Here is a 14,975-nt window from a genome sequence, read left to right on the forward strand (position 1 = left end):
TGAAAATTACCTAAAATTCAAATTTCAGTGTCCTTATGCTGCAAGGTTTTATTGGAAGGCAGATACTTTCCTTTGCTTACATACTGTATATGACTGCTGTCATGCTACATCAGTGTCATAACAAAGACAATACAGCCCACAAAGCTTAAAGTATTGCCAGTTGGTTCGTTATAGAGAAAATTTGCCAGCCCCTGACTTAACATATTACATGTAAGTAGAACCAGAAAGCTTCTGCTATTGAGCAATGCCTTTTGTGGTACAGTACATGTTGTTCTCAAGTTCTTTCTGCTTCTGTGTAAGGGGATTACACATCCATGTCCTAGAGCACATGACATTGCAGTGTTACCCAGTAGACTAGACAAAATATGCATCCCTGCCCCAATGACTTCAGGCTTGGTCACTATGTGCTTTGGCCAATGGAATATTAACAGATGTGATGTGAGTGAGGCTTTAAATGTGCTTGCAGAGCTTGGCCTACATCCTGAGCTTCTCCTGATCTGCCATGAGGTAGCAGCCGTCTGTTCTGGTAGCCATTGGCCCCAGCGGGAGAGACATGTAGAGCAGATCTGAGCTTGAAGCAGAGTCAACCCAGCCAAGGCACAGGCCCGAGAGTGAGAAACGATGTTTGCTTTTGCGAATCACTGAGATTTGGGCATTGTTTGTTATGCAAAGGCCTAATACGGTGGGATTCATCTCTCATTAGTTATGGTGCTATTTGTGTAGCTCTTCTATGCTAAAAATATAGAAATTGGAAATCTCATTAAGTTTAGAAAAAAAAAGTGATATGGATTACCCCAGGTAACCTATAAATGTAATATATTTATGCTATTTTATGAGTACAGTCATAAATCTGAGAGAAGTCTATTTATCTTTCCCACAGAGCTATTCTAATGCCTTGAAATCACATTTTCAGTGGACTTAAACTGTTCTATATTATGAAAGTCAGTTGGTTGCTGTTAAAATGAATGAGCTGAACTATGCTTTTCCATTCCTCCCGCCTCTGGTCTGTGTTATGTGCAAATCTCTGTATGCATTTCTGTATGTGGTTTCTAAGTATTTAAATACAAATGTATTTCTACTTGTAAAGAGGAAATATTCTGTTGGTATAAAATTTTGTTGTAGTCAGTGTTTTAAACATATATTAAATTGGTACTATTTCCCAAGTATTTAGAATCTGATTGATAATAGTGAAGGTATATGATTTCTTTAATGGAAGACTTCTTAACAGTGACACTTTGATATTTTGGGCTGGATAACTGCTTGGTGTGGGGAGCTGTCCTGTGCTTTTTCTGATGCTTAGAAGCACTCCTGGACTCTACATACTAGATGTCAGTGTCACCTCTGCAGACTTCACTCCCCTCCAACTGTGCAGTCAAGATAATCAAAAATATCTGCAGATATTTCCAAGTGTACTCTATGAGGCAATATCACCCCCATTTGAGAAGCATTGTTTAATGAGGGATTTCTAACACAGTGGTTTTCATACCTGGTTACACCTTATAATAATTTATTAAGCTTTGTTATTTAAAATTGTATTAAAAAATAATTTCAAAATTTCTGAAAATTGCAATAATAGAACACAGAACTCTCATGTAACACTTGTTCATTTTGCCAGATATGTTAATTATTTCTCTATGTATACACATACTTTCTTTTTCCTGGATTATTTGGGGCTAAGTTGAATACAGGATTCTACCTTACTCCTTAATATTCAGGGTATATATTTTAAGACAAGGATATTGTCTTATATAATCCAAGTATGATTAACAAAAAAGAAAATTTAAGATTAATACATTATTATTATTTAATTCATAGTTCCTATTCAATCTTACCACTGATCACAAAAATGTCCTTTGTGACTCTTTTTTCAAAGTTCAGGTCCCAACAAGGGACATGCATTGTGTTGGGGTATCATGTCCCTTAGTGTACTTTAATCTCATTTACTATGACCTTAAGTTTTTCAAGAGTTATTTTTTTGTAGAATGGCTCTCAATTTTGATTTGTCTGATACCTCTTTACCATTAGCCATGTTCTGTAATTTTATCAGGAATGTTAGTAAGTAATATGGTGAGCTTATCAACACATCTCAGGAGTCACTTGATGAGATTCAATTCCTTTTTTGGTAACATTAACACTGTTTATATGGTTCTGGTGGTATGTTTGTTTCTGAGGTCTGTCATAACAGATTACCACCAACTGGGTGACTTACAACTATAGACATTTTTTTTTCTTGAGGTCTAGCGGTCAGAAGTCCAAAATCAAGGCATTGCCACAGCAGGTGTTGTTCCCTCTGGAACACATAGGAGAGGACCTTGCTTTGTGCTTTCTGGCTCCTGGTAGCTACCAGCATTCCTTGTGATTGTATCACTCCAATCTCTGCCTCTGTCTTTATATAGCTGTCCCTTCCTCTCTGTTCTTGTCTTCTTTTCTGTCTCTTTAAGGACTTTTGTCAGTGAATGTAGGGCCTAGCCAAGTAATCCAGGATGACCTCATCACAAGATACTTAGCTTACGTTTGCAAAAATCTTCTTTTCAAATATGGCCGCAATTGATAGTTCTTGGGATTTCAACAGGTATATACAATTTGTGGGCTGTCATTGAAACAAAGCCATGTTTTTCACTGTTAAGTTACTATTTTCCCTTTGCTATAAAGAAGTAATTTGTGGGGACAAATATTGGCGAGGATGCAGGGAAAAAGGAACCCTCATATACTGATGGTAGGAATGTAAGCTAGTACAACCACTATGGAAAACAATATGGAGGCTTCTTAAAAAACTAAAAATGGATCTGCCATACAATCCAGCAATACCACTCCTAGGGATATACCCAAAGGAGTGTGACTCAGGTTACTCCAGAGGCACCTGCACACCCATGTTTATTGCAGCACTATTCACAACAGTCAAGCTATGGAAACAGCCAAGATGCCCCACTACTGACAAATGGATTAAGAAAATGTGGTACTTTTACACAGTGAAATTTTATTCAGCCACAGCAAATGGATGGAACGGAGAATGTTATCTGAAGCAGTTAGTGAGGCTCAGAAGGCCAAAAATCGCGTTTTCCCTCGTAGGCAGATTATAGACCTAAAATAAATGCAGTAATATTATTGGACATGGATCACACTAAGGGAAGACTATGTATGGGAGGGATAGGGCAAGGGAAGAAAACCAAAAACTTGAATGTGGTTGATGTGCTCACTGTGTAGGATCAAATATAGAAATCTTAAACTGGCAGAGGCCACTATGGGAAGGGGACTAGGGAGTAGTGAAGAGGACTGGTAGAGATGAACCAATTTGAGTTGTAATACACATGTGCATGGTGTATTACTCAAGGAATCTCCCTTTATAGCTATCATTATCTCAAACTAGCAAAAACACCATGTTTTTTCCTTTTATGTTTTTTCTTCTACAAAATTGGAGAACAAGAGGGCAGAACCTCTTGTAGGGTGGGAGGAGGGTAGTGGTCCAAATAATGTATACACATGTAAGCAAATGCAAAAAATGATACCTGTTGAGAATTGGGGGAAGGAATGAAAGTGAGCAGCAGAGGGGGTGAATTCAAGTATGATATATTTGCTATATTTTAAGAACTTTTGCAAATACTCCAATGTACCCAACCCTGCAGAACAATAACAAAAGAAGTAATTTGTGGGAGATACTTTGAGGCTGTGTATATGTGATTTGTCATCAAACTCTCACCCATTAGTTTTAGCATCTATTGATTTCTTTTTTTTCAGTGCTGGGGATTGGGTCCAGGGCCTCATGCCTGGTAGGCAAGCACTGTACCCCTTGAGCCTTGTCCCCACTCAACCTGTGACTTTCTAATTCCATCAGTCCTTCTACGTTTATTAGTGGACATTCCTTCCTTCCCTCCCTCCTTCCCTTTCCCATATGTTGATTCTCATTTTATTCAACAGGTTATAATATTATTGTTTTTGTGTTTAGATTTTTCCCACATGTGGACAAAAGAGTGCCTTCAAGCAGACTTCTGTGTCCTTTGGAATCATCCCCATCATCCTTTGGATAGTTTGTTACATTTTGGTATAAGAAAAGAGTCTCAATTCATCTTATATCTTTCCTATCGAGCTCTAGAACTAGAACTTCCACCAAGGAGTGCTGATTTCTTTCAGTGGTATTTATTTTTGATAGTATCAGGGTTTGAACTCAGGACCTGTGTTTGCTAGGCAAGTACTCTACACTTGAGCCACACCCCAGTTATTTTTGCTTTAGTTATTTTTCAGATAAGGTCTTGAGCTTTCTGTCTGGGCCAGTCTTGTTCAGCAATCCTCCTACATTTGCCTCCCTCACAACTGGCATTATTAGTAAACACTACACACCCAGATTGTTTGTTGAGATGGGGTCTTGCTAACTTTTTGCTGGGGCTGGTTTGAACTTCCATCCTCTTCACCTTTGACTCCTGAATAGCTGGGATTAGCGGTATGTTGCATGGCACTTGACTGAGAAATGGTACTTAAAAAAAAAAGGTCTAGGTATCTGAGGAATTTTTTTATATAAAAACTTTGAGCCCATTTTCAGAGATTGTAATTAACAAGTCATAGGGTAGAATCCAGAGTTTTGTGCGTGTGTGTATATTAAGTTCCAGGTAGCTCTGTTACATAACAGTGTGTGAGAAATACTACTCTAGTATATTTAAATCATGATTTAGTTTACAGTAGTTTTTCAGGAGCACATTTTTACTTAATGGGACAAACACTGCCTCATATCTTAATTTCTGTATACCAGAAAACTAAACAAAATAAAACCAACTGTATTTGTCACAATTTCCTAGATACCAGATATGAGTGATGGCTATCTAAAATAGGCAATGTGCAACCAATAATATTTATTGGTTACAAAGCCAAGTCAAGTTAGATTCAAATCTAGATATAATCACAATCTCAATGAGAAGAAAAGTGGAATTTTCACTTTTAAATTGCATTTGTCTGATTATAATCCTCTCTATGTCTCTCTTGCACACTAAAGAACACATCACTTTGTGGGAAAGGATGTAGGGAACACACAGGTTTTCACAATGGAATAGAAAAATAATCTATTTCAATATCTGTTGCTTGAATATCTTTAATAATGGATAACTCAGTGAAGGAAAAAGTTGGTTCTTTGAAACCAACTGTACTATTGACTGACTATCACATTTGGTATTGAGTGTGAAAATGCATTTTTCCCATATGAAATTTAGGTTAATCTTTTTTTAATTTCTTTTTTAAAAAGAACATTCCAAGGGACTAAGATTCATATGTTTAGGAAAGTTTCTTATTTTAACTATAGATGATCAGAATATGTATTGCACCTTTGGTTCTATAAATTTACCCTTGTACAAAAAGGAATAATAAACCCCCTCTTTCAGAGAGCAGCACTTTTTCCCCTGAATATCCTCTGTAGGAGTGACAATTATAATTCTTAGCATTACAAATAATAATTGTCATTTTGAGTGTATATGAACAATTTCATATATTATCTTCATTTTACCAATAAATAAATGAGAGTTCAGAGAAAAGAAATAAACTTTCCAAGGTCACATAGTTAAGAAATGGCTAAAAAAGGACTTTAGACCAGCCAGGGTAGAAGGTTTACAGTACAGCAACAAATACACCTCAAATCTCGACTGCTTATAGCAAAGCTTATAGCTCTTGCTGCACGTGCATTGTGAGTCATGGCTCTACTCAATTTCAGCTTTGTTCTTGAACCTACACTGACAGTGAAGCCACTGTTTGCAGTTGTGGCAGAAGGGAAAGGGAGCATAGAAAACCACATACTGGTTCTGAACACTTCTGCCTGAGAGAAAGAACAAAATTGCTTTAGTGAAGCCAATTCTACTGTTCAATAATTTTATCACAACTTAGTATTGAACACTGGTATTTTGTATTTCAGTAGCCAGAGTAAGTTACAGCCAAACCTTTAACAGAGGTAGGGAAGTAGGATCCTCACACAATAAATATTGCCACAGACTGATATTAGAATGGTATAATTTAACCTGAAGTCAACATAGCTGTCTGTTAGCCTAAGCAATTGGTTGGTCCAATCAAGGAGAAGCAAAGAATGCTGCTTATGACTGGGCAAAATAACTGACTTTGCTCTTTTTCTAACCAATGTGGAGCTGCTAAGCCCATTTTTCTACCACAAGGGAGTAGTGTGACAAAAGCTAGACATACAGGAAGATAGAGTCAAGAGAAATGGAACTCACAACACTGAGGACCCCATGAATCTCTGGAAAGATTCACTGTATGGGTGATCCAACTTCTGACTTTCCAATGACATATCCCAATAAATTCTCTTAGGTTTAGCCCAATTTTTGTATAACCTTTTATTGTTACTGGAGTTTTAGGCCAGAGATCCAAATTAGGGGTTCCAACAGGTCTGGCCACTTGCCAATATGCCAAATAAAGAGATGGAGTGATGAAAGGCAGAGAAAGATTTATTATGTGGCATGGGGACACCATGGGAAGAAGCAAAGTAAGCATTTCAGTCCATTTTCTGGGTATAGGCATGGGCTTCTGGGTTTAAATAGAGGAAGAAATGGGGCAGGGAAAGAGGTATACAGAATTATGTTATTATCCACAGGTAGTCAAAGGTGTGGTCTGGTTGCTCATTTTCTCAGAATTGATCAGGCTGTGCATGGTCATGATAAGAAAGTCATTGTTGTCTATGGGGTAGCTTCAACTCTTGTCACAAGATGTTTATCCATCAGTACTGTTCCTCCAGGAGTCCAAGGTGGCTGCAAGGTGACCGTAGGAGAGAACAGCTCAGAGTAAAGAACACAGATACAAAATAGAGGCAGACATGCCAATTTTTATCATGTGTTTAGTTACATTCTGGACATTTGCAGGCTCAATAGGGAGTCAGTACTTTTTAGCAAAAGCAGTTTCTAAATACTTGTTATAGTACTCTAACAAATAATATGAAAAATACAAGACTTAGAAAAGTCCCAAACTGTCTTAGAAGAGGCGCATATGTGTATATGTACAATGTTCTTAATTATGTGTCAAAACAATGTAGCAACATGACAATTTCCAACAAATAAAAGGAGAAAATGACCTTTTCCCCTAAAACATCCACTACCAGGTTTTTTATACTCTTCTAGTTCCTCTCCCCCAACACCATGTGCATTTATTTTTACATAGATTGTATCATAGCATAGACATAATTTTGTATCCTGGCCTTTTCACTTAAATGTATATTTCAATGTAATATTTATTTATTTACTTTCGTATAGCCAGGGTCTCACTATGTAGCCCAGGCTTACTTCAAATTCACAATCCTATTGTCTCAGACTCTTTTTAAAAACTAGTTTTATCGTCTTTTTGTATTAGTATACATTAACATATGAAGGGGTTTCACTGTGGTAATTCCATACATGTGTACAGTTTACTTTGAACAAGTTCATCCTCTGTATTATATTCTCATTCCCCTCTTTTTTCTAATGGTGTTTGGTGGGTTTCATGTTCTCCCTGAGCATATATGTGCAGTATATTTCGATCTCTTCCCTCCTCAGTATCCTTTCATTTCCCCTTCCCTCTCTCTTTGATTCCTCCTGAGACTGTCCCCCTTTCACATTCATGTTCCCATCATCATCATCATTGCCACCACCATTTTAAGTCTAGGCCCTACAAATGAGCCATAATGTGATATCTGGCTTTTTGAGCTGTTTATCTTGCTCAACATAATAATCTCCAGTTCCATTCATTTTCCTTCAAATGACATTTTATTCTTCATTATGGCTGAGTAATATGACAAGGTATATATACCATGTTTTCTTTACCCATTCATTGGATGTTGGGCAGTTTGCTTCCAGTTTAGATATTGTGAACAGAGCTGCCATAAACATGGGTGTGCAGGTATGTCAGGTGTCTCTCTCTCTTGTATATTGTTAGTTCTTAAAAAGTCTGGCAGAATTCAGTACTGAACCCATCAGTGCCTGGGCTTTTCTTTTTTGGGTGCCCCAGTCTCTTGAGGATGAAATTATAAGCTTGTACCACCTTGCTCAACCCTCAACATATTTATAGGGATTATTGGACTATCTGCCAAAGTATTCTAGCAATGGGCTATAATATAGGATAGATGAAAAATTTCAAATTTTGTACATTTAGATTGTTTCTTCTTTTTTACATCATAGATAATAGTGCTAGGCATGTATAAATATATGTGCATGGAGAAAAATAAGAAGGATATACACTAAAACTGATACTAGTGGGCATTTCATTTAGTCCTTTGGACCGTTAGGTCATAAAAGGTGCAGAATTAGGAAATGATTTGATTCTGTCAACTGTAGATCACCCTTCTAGATATCCATGTGTGCAACTCTGGTGTTATTTATCATTCAAAGCTAAAAAATGGCATAAACATCTTGAAATTTTTACTAGAATAATGAATTCTGATTTGGAATAGTAGATTAAAATTAAGAGAATAATAGCTTTTGGATGGAAGCTGGTAGGATGGGAGATTTGTGGACATGTTGGTGATAACATGTCAGAAGGAAATGCGACTGGAATAGGTTAATAGCAATTAAAGGCAAAAAAATTATCTTTTTGTATTGGGATCCTCCACTGGTATGAGCTGCTTATGCAAATCTGTTTGTCTGATAAACTCCAAGGAGACAATGCTAAAGGGGTCCAACTCTTTACTGTGCTCTGAGAGTGTGTTTACAGCTCTGCCTGGCTTTCCTGCTCTGGGCCTGGTCACTGGCCACCAATGACTCTGTCTCTGGGCCAGCATTCCTTTGTAACTCCATAGCTTGAGCACTTTCCAGCAAACTTGAGATTTCCCTTGCTAGCTTGAGATTCATTTAGATTTATATCTACTTGTTATAAATGATTAAAAGGGGTTAATGTGGTTATTCAAGAGTAGTGTCCAGGTGGTTCTCCAAATCTAATTTATCTTTCTCAATCTCATTTAGGAATGAGAAGACTGGTGGGCCCTGGATTGGATGCTGAACTTTTGAGCCCTACTAATTTTGGTCTAGAGGTTCAGGGACATGGCTATTGATCATGTTACCTATTTCTAAGTTTAGGTCCCTAACATGATTTCTTGACAACCTATTAGTAAAAGCATTAACCTATGCCCACAGGAGCATTAAAAGCAGAGCCAGATTGTCTGTTTAGTGAATCTGAATCCCTAAATTAGGGAATTGTTTCTTGGCAGTGAATAGGCCGGTTGGGGACAAAGCTGTCATGTGTACTGGAGCCAAAAGGGTCTATCTATATAGTAACTTCTGAGCCAAGAACAACAAAAAAATGGGCCTAGCTCTTCTAAAGAAACCTAGTTATGAAGCATCTCCTGATAGTGAGGTTAGTAAAGCAAGTGTCAAGGGGATGTCACATGTCCTCAGAGACTATGAGAGTACTAGCTGGCCTAGAAGTCAGAGGATCTGTAGCATCTGCTCTCAGGAAGAGGGAGCAAGGATCAATGACTACTAATAAAAATTTGTTCCATCAGACAGCTGGACAAACTACAATCCCTACTTATAAACCTTACATAATTGCTGCACAAGTGAGCAATGGTACAATTACTTTGACTGAAATGACTTATTACTTTACATATATCTTTGACTAAATTTCATCCAAAGAATATAGAGATATAATGACTTATACTTTATTACCACTTTTAAAATGTTTTAATTTTTCAACCAGTGATCTTAGCATTATTTCATATACGAAGAGTCTTATTTTATAGAAATTATTTTCTTAAAAAAACTCCAGGATAATGCCAAGAGCATTTATCAACCATAATTCAAATTTGATACTATTCCAAAGCTTATTATAGGATTTCATTTTGCTACTTGATCTTGAATATGTAATGGAGACCAACATATCTTTATTTTTCCAACAAACACCAAGCTTCAAAGCAGCATTATACAAGTAAATTGTGTTATAAAGGCTTTGTTCCTCAGATCATCTCAAGAATAGAAGGCTTATGAGGGCAGGGCCAACCCTGGCATATTCAATAACTCTTCAAGCTTATTAAACAGTGTGCTAGCTCAAGGTAACAGGGGCTAATGAATTTCCTATATCTTATAGCTATATTTATGAAAAAAGTTATAATAATAAATAATACATCTTATGGGATGAAAGAACCTGAAGTTCCCATTTAGTGAAATATGTGCTGAGCACATAAACAAGGTGCTTACAGGGAGACAAGATGCAGAGAAATCTGTAGCCTATTTTCTTTTTTCAGAATTCTCTAACTATAGTGTATTATGTAAGATTTTCTTAAGGGTTTTTCTTGGCACTCTCTAATCACCTTTTGAAGACCATCAGTAATGGGTGAATGTGGCATTTCCACTTTCTGAACTAGTTCTAAAGATGAAATTCTCCAGCTTTTGGTTCCCATCTGATAACAACCTGTGTCCATTAAGTCTGGCTGGCCATTTATTGCTTTTGGCAGCAAGGTGAGGTCTGTGCACAGGGATGGCTAATAAGGGAAGCACTGTAGAAGGGTTCAGGTGTGAGAACAGCCTGGACTAGTTAGAGATGGCAGCTAAGGGAACTGGTGCAGTGGGCACTTGCCAACAAGGATAGTAACTCACAGAGTAGTGGATAACCCACTGGAATGTCCCCAAGCCCTACTCCTGAGAGAGCTGTTGTCCTCCACGTGCATTCTTTAGGTTGTCAATCCAGTGCTTGCTTAACAAGCATTCTGTAAAGGCAAAGCAGAGACTATGAGAATCATCCAGAGTATTTGGTAGAGAGAGAAAATCAGTCGTTATTATATAGCAATTAGCAAGCTAAGAGTCTGAGATCTTCAGGTTTCTTTCTGGACAAAAATTTTACTTTAAAGTAGAAATTATGAAGAAGGGTAAATATGGTTGGTGTGCTTTGTATATGTACATGAAATAAAACAATGAAACCTTTCTGCAAGTGTTTTAGGTGGGGTGGGAAAGGGCATGAGGGGGAGAGATGGTGGGGACGAACCTACCAATGTTCAATGTAAGGCTATTCAGAAATGTTATAATGAATTCCCCTGTACAATTAATGTGTGCTAATAAAAATGAAAAAAATAAATAAAATAGAAACTATACTTCAAAAACTAAAGTACAAAGCAGAAAAAATAAGGTAAAAATACATTTGACATGTTGGTTCACTATAAAATGGCCATAATTGCATGAACTTATGCCACGTAAGTTATAAAGATTAATAAATATTTTTAAGATATGGACTTCAAATCAAGAATATTTAAACTTGGACTAAATGAAAGACTCTTAAAATGACAGGCACATATACCTGCATATGAAAACACTAAAGAATTCCCTTTCTTTTTTCTCTAAAACTTAAAACCCCTAAACAATAGAATGGTTTCGGCCCTATGATGTAAGTATAGTCACTCACTGCAGAAACAATTCTCGTATAAATGAGACGGTGATTTCTTGCAGAATCTGATTCACCAGGGAAAAGTACACTTTGGCTATTTTAAGCACTTAGGTGCATTTTCTCTGAGTGTGCCTACTGCCATAGCAATTAGTTTACCACAGAAAAGCAAAGAAGTGCCTTAAACCAGGGGAGCTTTTCCTTCTCCCTTCATTTAGGAGTCTTTCCTTGGCTCTTAGAACTAAGCTTACTGACTTAAGACATCTGTCACGGAAAACTTCATTTAATGAATGATAATGTTGTGGCATTTTTCAAATTTCTAATGTGCCAGATTTAATGAATGTTCAGATGTTATGGTTTAACACCTAAGGTTTTGAGATCGTGCCAGAATACCTGAAAATCATGTAACAGATGAACAGTAAGATGAACACTGTGTGTCTGCATAAATGTATACAGAAAATTCAGATTGACTAAACCCACATCAGCTGGAAGTTTAAGGATCATATGGAACATCTCACTTTTTTTTAGTGGCACTGGGGTTTGAACTCAGGGCCTCACACTGGCTAGGCAGGCACTCTACCACTTGAGCCACTCCACCAGCCCTTTTTTGTGTTGAGTATTTTCAAAATAGGGTCTCAAGAACTATTTGCTTGAGCTGGCTTTGAACCTCCAACCTACTGATCTCTATGTCTGGAGTAGCTATGATTATAGGCATGAGCCACCAGTGCCCAGCTAGAACATCTCATATTTAATCACATCATAGTTAGTCTAACCTCATATGAGATTATAAAATACATATTCTAAAACAGTCAAATAAATAACCGGTGGCCTGAAAAGAAGTCTTCCACATTTAAACACTGTCTGAGCTAAAAAGAAAAAAAAAAAGGTCAATCCTTTGGAGTAAATGCTTTAGTGGCCCACAATCAATGAACAATGAAACAGTTGGCAGGATGTATTGTGTAAGGACTTATGTATAAGAATAGTGTTTTTAAAAAAAGATTGTGTTTCCAACATAGTGCTTGAATTTTCCAAAGTCACAAAATGTTTGTATAAAATGATCATAGACTATTCCATGAGAAAAGTATAAGGCTGGGAAAACAAGTATTAATTCTTAAAAAAAAAAAAATAAGGAGGAGGGTAAGGAAAGGAAATCACTTATCTGAAATCTTCCGGTCCCAAAAATGGTTCATAATTTAGAATTTTTTGGAACTTGCAGTGATAAAATAAATCTATCATATCATACATGGGACTCCAGTGGGATGTGGGCAGCACCCTATAATGAAACAAATTGAAATTGCTCCAGTGAAATGTGTGAACACTCACAATGACTGGGCCCAATGAAGACTAAAAATAGCTTCAAGTGCTGCCAGGGCAGGTTTTGTTGCCAAATGACTTATGAAAAGTCTTTCATTATCAAATCTCTTTGGACTTCAAAATTGGTGCAAAAGAGATTGTGATTCTATAGTGCTTTACACAGTAGCTAATATACTTCTCTCTCTGAAAATATGCACTTGTCCAAAAAAGAAAACAGATGGATTAAGAAGTAATGACGGTACAATAAGCTAGTAAAAGAAAACAGATATATTTGGAGCATCTGCCTTCTAGCAAAATATGCTTTCTGTTTTAAGCAAAAACAGGAAGTTGAATGGATCAAAAAACTGACCTGAGATCTATTGTGATGTTGGTACATAACTGGATAATTATAGGACAAAGTTTCACACAGTAATTGGATAAATAAGCAAAATAGGGAATAATGTTATATACATGCAATGTTTAGTAATAATAGGTATTGCTAGAAGAAAAATTTCAGACAGATTAAATTTAACAAAGTTTATTTGAGCAAAGAATTAAATCAGGCAGTACTCACAACCAGAAGAGGTTCAGAGAATTCTGCCCAGCAATGAGAGCACAGGGAAGAGAGGTCAAACACAAGGCAAGGTAGAAATATCCTGAATGGCTAGAAGTCTGCCTTATTTGGTCATGGCAGGATGAATTGGTTGCCTGTGATTGGCTGAAGCTCAGCTGTTTGTTATACTTCTAAATTAGGTTTTAGTTTATTTACATATAAAGTTAGGTTGCAGTTTGCTATTCAGGAGAACACTGTATGGAGAGTAATCCAGACTAAAGCCTCCTGCTTTTCAACAGTATGTTATGTGATAGACACAGTTGTAGAGAGGCAAAGAGTAAGGGATTTGGTATCAATTAATAACCTTATGAGTCAAATCCTGGCTCCTACACTTGCTTAACGTAGCCTCAGTATATCTATTTATGAAAGGGAGAGAGTTATATCATAGGGTTGTTGGGAGGCACAAATAAAAGTTCTGTAAAACACTTGGCATAGTGCATGCTACATGGTTAAAGAAAGGAAGACTGGAGGCGTGGTTCAAGTAGTAGAGTGCCTGCCTAGTAAGAGAAAGCCCCTGAGTTCAAACCCCAGAACTGCCCAAAAAAAAAAAAAAAAAAAGTAAGGAAGAAAAAAGTGAAACAAAAAGGAAAGGAAGGAAGAAAAAAACCTTACCTCTTGTTCCTAGTGGTAGAGAATCAACTACCTCATTCATCCACTATGCTTAGCCAACAGCAGTGGTGTCAATGTATTACATAGACATGGACAATTTCCTCTACAGCAATATGCCTCTGATGAGGCCTACTTGCTATAGTTTGGATCTGGAATGTCCCCTAAGGCTTGTATCTTAGAAGCTTGGTCCCAGCTTGGTGCTCTTGGCAGGTAGTAGAATCTTTAAGAGGTGGGGCCTAGTAATTATCTTTAGGTAATTAGAGATAGGCCTTTGAAGGTAATCCTGGGACCTTTTCTAGCAAGGCAGCACACATCATGGCAAAAGTGCATGGCCAGCAAAACCACCTACCTTATGACCAGGAAGCGAAAGAAGACAAGGAAGGGTCCCAGGTCCACCTCCAATACTGTCAGCAAAAATAAACCCTTTTCTATTCATAAATTGATTATCTCAGATTTTTCTTAAAGTTACAGAAAGTTGGCTAACATACCACTCTAAGGAGAAAAGCACACTTCAGTCAGAGATGTCTTTTGCATAGAAATTTTGTTTCAGTTATACTTATAATAAAGAATCTTGTTTGTCAAGATAACTAACTTTTCTACTCTGACCCCTACCCCCCAACCTGAACTTTGTACTTTATTTTGTGTGATAGTGAGCTAAAAATTGACCATCATATATACCCCAAGAATCCTTTCACATCTAGGTACAGAAAACTATTTATTTTCTTCTATAGCTTTCTGAATTAATCTTATTTCTTGGTTATCCTGTCTCATAAAAACTCACATTCCTCTATATAAAGAATTTGGGACTTTCTCTTTTCCCTTTAACATAAAGCAACATAACTGAAAGACAGCTTGCCCTTCCCTTTTGTTATTTTTCTTTACTTTCTACTGCAAAACTAATTTACATACTTTGTTAACTTCTTTAAAATTCAAAGTCAAATGTGTGTATCTGTACATGCATGTGTGAAGTAACAAAGGAAAATCTATTGTAAACTTTCAGAATCCCAGCACCTCAATTTCACTTTCTAGAAATAACTGATACTAATGTAAAGACTGTGTTCTTCCTAATAACTTTCTAGGTGTTCACATTTTATATGTTATATTTCTAGGTATTTGCATCTTATATGTTAGGGAGGAAATTACT

The 14,975-nt window shown here is 36.9% G+C and overlaps 1 protein-coding gene across 1 annotated transcript in view; it reads left to right on the forward strand.

Moving 5' to 3' along the window:
- The first annotated feature begins 497 nt into the window (after window positions 1-497).
- Nabp1 (nucleic acid binding protein 1) overlaps window positions 498-14,975 on the forward strand; it is an 87,251-nt gene continuing 72,773 nt past the window's right edge. The window contains exon 1 of the mRNA XM_020158160.2: window positions 498-611. The gene's annotated coding sequence lies outside the window, so the exon portion shown is untranslated. The remainder of the gene's footprint in view (window positions 612-14,975) is intronic.

The sequence above is a fragment of the Castor canadensis genome, chromosome 4, assembly GCF_047511655.1.
Source record: "Castor canadensis chromosome 4, mCasCan1.hap1v2, whole genome shotgun sequence".
Lineage (NCBI taxonomy): Eukaryota > Metazoa > Chordata > Mammalia > Rodentia > Castoridae > Castor > Castor canadensis.